At 37.6% G+C, this 6,000-nt stretch overlaps 1 protein-coding gene across 8 annotated transcripts in view; it reads left to right on the top strand.

The window, feature by feature from the left end:
• Nucleotides 1-1,335: 1,335 nt before the first annotated feature.
• The window catches only part of LOC109912312 (UPF0461 protein C5orf24 homolog), a 28,619-nt gene continuing 23,954 nt past the window's right edge, over nucleotides 1,336-6,000 (top strand). For all 8 annotated transcript variants that reach the window (XM_048604022.1, XM_020511739.2, XM_020511723.2 and 5 more), the window contains exon 1: nucleotides 1,336-1,714. The gene's annotated coding sequence lies outside the window, so the exon portion shown is untranslated. The remainder of the gene's footprint in view (nucleotides 1,715-6,000) is intronic.

Below are 6,000 nucleotides of genomic sequence, written 5' to 3'. Positions count from 1 at the left end.
AATGTTAACCAGTGCACCAACTATCTACGCAGCTACCTGTTGTAGAACCCAAGAATGTAGACCATGATGCCATGGGAATTGGTTGGCTTCTAACCCTTTAAATTTGTTTACTTTTTACTGCTGATATTAATTTATAAATCTCACTTTTATTAACACTTTGTTTACTCTCTATTCCTCAGGTTTGAAGCATCAAAGACATCTAAAATAATTGACAATTTTGTTCTTAAGATCCTATTATATCATCTGCAATGGCTTATTTACAGATACGAAACATACATTGATGCATTGAAGGCTTAGTGAATATGATATCGAATGCTTTCTATGCCACAGTAATATTACTGAATACAAAACAGGTCTCCCTTTGCCAAGAATGTAGTTGCATGTTTTTATTTTTATGCACATAGCTGTGACTTAAATGCCTACACACAGGACTTTTGACATGGGGAAACAATCAAAGTCAATCTTCAAAGAGGAAATGGATACCCAGCAGCAGCTTGAAATTATGGCATGAGGAGATGACAGAAAACACAGTTTGTACTTAAGAGGTAATGAGGTGTAGAGCTGGATGAACACAGCAGGCCAAGCAGCATCATAGGAGCAGGAAGGCTGAAAATGGGGAGCGATGTGTCAAAGAGCATATTGCCACTAATGGTAGACCGGAATAGGCCTGATCAGAAGAATAGATGTATGAACAACAGATATAGGAACTCAGAAATTAGTGATGCAAAAGATTAAAGAAGTAGGGTGGGGCACAGCCCTGAAGGGCAACAAGCTCAAGATTTTTATTTAAATCAGTGTTGCTTTTAAATAAGCTTCAGTTGGTGTAACTGATGTTCATAACCACCTGTTCGGCCACAGACATTTAAGGGCTATGGTCCTGTCTGAAGTGCAGCTAAGACACCAAACCTGTCAGCTTGGTCCTCAAGATAGTTTAGCCAGTTTGTAAATTAGAAATATTTCACTTGCACACTGTAAACAAGCCAAACTTGAAATGCTAACATTTAAAACCCAATGTGGACTATTTTTTGTTCCACGTCTTCATGTTAAGCCTGTGTATATATTGTATGCGTGGTGGAAAAATAAAAACTCAGTAACATTTCTGACTCTCCTATCTATAAATATTAATAGTTGCAAAAAGAAAATATTTAAAGACATGGGTGGGCAAAAGCGTTGATGAAAGATTAAATAAAAAGAACATAATTCCAGGAGAGAAGGGCCTTTGATGAGCAAGCTATAGTCAGTGAATATTGAACATTAAAATTTAATTATTTATTTGCACTGCTGGTCCTTTATTCCCGAGGCGGAAGTGCGCTTGCGCTGCACGTATTTCCGTGTTGTGACTTTCGTTGCTTTAATAAAGGTTGAAAAGGGATCGAGGCGCCTGTGGACGCCAAAAAAAAAGCGGGGGGAGAAGCAGACATCAACCCAGAACTGCATTTTTGCAGCATCGCGGTTTCTTTTTCTCTAAGAGAGTTTGAAAGGAGGTTGCGGTGGTGTGTGTGGTCTATCAAGATCTGAATTATTTCGGTCGCAGCGCTTTCAGAGGGAATTGGGTGAAAATAAAAAAGGAACTGGAATATGGCAGGATGAGCTGTGCCATGTTCTTACTTGGCTTTTAGCTTTTAACCCTTTCCAGTACTTGTCAGTGCAAAGCGGCTCCTGGCCAGACCCTGGATGCAGCAGCCGGATCGCTGCTGCGGTCTATTGTGTCAAGGTAAGAGCATTGTTTCAGTGCGTTTAAAACAGGTTACATTAAACAAAAACAGCAGTAGCTTTTTTTTTAAAAATCATGCTGATTCTTCATGAAAGATTTAGAAATACATTTTAAGAGGTCTAAAGCCCCGATTATGACATTTTAAAATGTACCCCGGCTTGCAACTTGGTGTTCAGAAATAGACGCAGTCTTGTTATAATAACGGGCAGGGTGCAGGATTCACGCAGGTAATTCCCTCAGGTGGTTGTTGCAGTTATGATCTGGAAGTGGCTACCACATTCTTCTTCTCCGGTTGTCTTTTACTTTTTGTGCCCCGCTTATGTGGTCATTTACATGCTGGAAATGTTTCCAACAAGTGAACGAGAGAACAAAAGTCCAAAATATAGGCAGCCCTTCTGAACTCTTTCTTGCTGTTGAGGAACTTGTAACGTTTCAAACGGTGTTCAGTGCATTAGTAGATAGCTAGTCTGTAAGGGAAGTTTGCAAAACAAGTAGTGATTGTATTCTAGACCCGAAACGTCAGTTTTCCTGCTCCTCTGATGCTGCTTGGCCTGCTGTGTTCATCCAGCTCTACAACTTGTTATCTCAGATTCTCCAGCATCGGCAGTTCCTGCTATCTCTGTAGTGATTGTATTGTATCATTTGGCACATAGATGGCCCAGTATCAGAGCTCCAGTCAAATGACATATATCGTGAAACTTTAATTGACCAAATGACTGATCTACAGCCAAAAACTGCATTTTGTGGTTATATCTTTTCTTAAACGTTTAAAAATAATTTGACATATCTCCTGTGAATCAAGTATATGCTGTAAATTGTTAACCTTAAATCTATGAAATGCAATATTTATCAAAGTAGAAAAAGTATAATTACAAACTCCCACCTCACATTTTGGAAGTGCATGAGAGAGAAATGGACAGTTTTTTTTTGAAAAGTAAAGAAAAATGGGAAAAGGACAGAAACTTAGATTATGTGAATATTAAGGACAATTTTATCATGGGATTAGACAAGAGTTGGATTTATATTAGAACTGCTGAAACAATTTTTTTTTCTTTCTAGTAACAGCTTGATGATGCAGTACCTCCTACCAGCATACTGGTACTGCTCACTCTCATGCACATGCATTACTATCCAGCGCTGAGGACACATGTTTTTCAGTCTTGTGAGCAAGGTGTCCTATTAATGTCAAATGCAAGGACAGCAAATTTCACTGTATTAAATCCAGGCTGCCTGACATTGTAGCTAACTCATCAGTGTGATTAAATTTAAGATTTCTAGCAGTTGCAGTTTAAGATAGCAGATTTGTTGTACAGTTTTATATTTTTAAGTGCTGTTGAAAAGAACAGTAGCACAAGTTCATGTTTCACAAATTTGATCTTGGATTTGGTGGGAATATGGAATGACTTTGGGAAACTGTACTTGGTGTAAAAACGACAAGTAATAGATTTCCTGTAGCCAGTGCATTTTTCAGCAATCCTGGCTCAACAAATGATGCCCTAGTGAGTACTCCTTGGTGATGTTGTAAGACAAATATAAATATATATTCTGACTCGATTTCTAACCTATAATAGGGTTGCTACAATTTGATCTGATGCCCCTGGACAAAGGGGTTTGGTGGAGACTGGGCAATATTGGGAATCTTTCCCTTAATTACTATGCAGTGGCCGTTGAAATTATTTGCATTTTAACATTAGATAATTGGGCTCACCTCTGATGCCCTGGATATTTATTAACTTTATAACAATCCAAATTTAGGCTGAGAAATGAAGGATTTCTGAGGGGACATGTACTGTGAGAGATCGTTGAGGAAAGTGTACTTACAGGCTTTTTGAATTGATGTACAATTTTGTGGTCTGACTGTAACAGCTGTTATGTTACTAACATGATGACGGATGTCCAGCTCCTATGGTGTTGCTCCATCTATTCCGTTGTAGCAGATTGGCATCTCTCCATACCGTACAGGGGGAGAAAGTAAAATAGGCTGCATTTGCCCACTTTGTGGGTATCTAGTGTGCCAGAGTATTAATGGGCTTTCTTACCAATTAAAGTTACAGGATTCCAGCACTAGATGGTGCTGAGAGCAACAAATAAAGCTGAACCTTCTTTAGGATGTGAACTGTCCTAGCAGCATTTCCAGCCATCTTTGCTATTTCTGGCCCAGTTGTACAGCGAGATCAGTGTTGTTCAGCAAACACTTAATTGAAAAAAATTAATAAAAAAAGAAATCAAGGGGGCATCCAGTGTCATAAATAAATCTCTTTGATTAACGTAAGTGATTGTTTCACATACACATGGTAAAAGTGATCAGCTGGACTTAAAAATGTTAATAAGGTCATTGTTATGAAGTGAATTGGAAAGCTTTTTATCCATTGCATTTACCAAATAAAAGTCAGGGTTTGCTGATTACCCAGTCCCAGTAGAATGTGCAAAGTCTGTGTAATTATGCAACTGTCTCTTGATCAGGTTGATAAATTTTTTGAAAATGGATATTCAGATCAGTATAATTGGAGATTTTTGTGGGTACAATTTTTTTTAAGCAGACTGGACTTAATTGTACAGCTAAGTTATCAGACTATACAAATTTTGACTAGACTAATCTAAGTTTTGAGTTAGTTATCTAGAAGGCATCTAAAATGTAAATGTAGGATTCTGACATTGAAAAGGTAAACCCCATTTCTCTCCCATTTCCAGTCTTGATGTCATCATGGAATCAAATCATTGTCCAGGAAATCGTCGTTCTTGAAGAATTGAACAACATTGATCTACTCAACCACCCTGTTCACCACCATAACATCTTTGATCCTAAACTTAGCTTCTGACCCTATACCCTCACCATTATAAAGACTGCCTACTTAATGTGGACCATCTCTGACACTGCCTCAATCCATCTACTGGTGTAATTTTACATCCAATATGAAGTTAAATTGGTTTTTGCAAGCATTGTTAAACATGGTTTGATTCCACAGGATATAAATGGACTTGTAATTGAATGGGTTTTGAGTGAATTTGAGTTCAGCTGAGATCTTGTGGGTCAGGAAGTATACAAGGAGAGAAAATGGCCCCTTGTTTCTAATCTGTGCTATCCTCCTTCATCAACCAAGCATTGAGTTTCTCCATTTGACTTGTTTAATTTTAAGAAAGTATCTAATGTTGGATATTCCTATTAACTATCTTAATTAGTTAGATTGCATTTGTAAGAACTTTCAAATATGTTCTTCTTCTGTTATTATTGAGTGTTATCATACTCTAATTAATTTGAGTTTTAAATGCTCTGTGTCAGAGCTAAATACTGAAGTTAATTTCTGAGAAAAATTATTAACTGTTGAGGACTACCCAGTAACTATTAAACAGATTATAGTGTTCAAGTACAGATAACTTAGGACTAATTGAAGAGGAATCACTGCAGAAGCTCAAATACAGTGTAAGGTGGGTTGAATGTTTGATTCTCAAAAAAATTAATTGTAGAACATCAAATAAAGAGAATGTGAACATTTTACTGAAGACTTTAACAATTGTCTGTAGATCTCAAAAGGTAGCAGATGACAGCACATAACTAGCTGCACAATAAGCAACAAAGATATTCTAGTGGAAATGAATGGGCACAAGTCTAGTAAAGTGTTTCTTACTGAGTAACTGCAGGCAAATGAGGGAAACCATTTAATACCATGTGAGTTGAAGTTTCTTTGCTGACATATTGAAAATTCTGGTGGCTTTGAGATGGGCTCATATTTATAAGATCTGGAAAAGCAAATCAGAAGTCTATTTGGAGAGATGTGTGTTTCTACTCTAATTGCTGTAACAGTTGGTCAACTGCTTGAGGCTGTATTTTCTTCCCCTTTCTCCCTTACAATGCCCAATCTGTCAGTCGAATGACCAACAGATGCTAAATCTTGTTTCTTTTCTCTCCCACCTCCATATCTCTGCAAGTGGATGTAAAATTGTAAGCAACAGAAAATGGAAATTGCTGGAAAAGCTCAGCAGGTCTGGCAGCATCTGTGGTGAGAAATCAGAGTTAACGTTTCGGGTCCAGTGACCCTTCCTCAGAACTGTTAAAATTATATGATTAGTTACCGTAAAAAGCTGTTATGTACCTCCTGGATTTTAGCAACAATGTGTAGATCAGTTCTTTAACATCTGGGCTGAGGATGGCCAAATCTGTTTGAAACCCTCTATGTTGAGGATGCTTCTTCTTTGCAGATTGAAGAGAGATGTCATTGAAATAAAACAAAGAACTGCAGATGCTGGACATCTGAAACAAAAAAAAAATGCTGGAGAAACTCAATGTC

Source organism: Rhincodon typus, chromosome 12 (genome assembly GCF_021869965.1).
Source record: "Rhincodon typus isolate 14 chromosome 12, sRhiTyp1.1, whole genome shotgun sequence".
Taxonomy (NCBI): domain Eukaryota; kingdom Metazoa; phylum Chordata; class Chondrichthyes; order Orectolobiformes; family Rhincodontidae; genus Rhincodon; species Rhincodon typus.
Note: the sequence above shows the minus strand (reverse complement) of the source record. Positions and strands in the feature narration are given on the sequence as shown.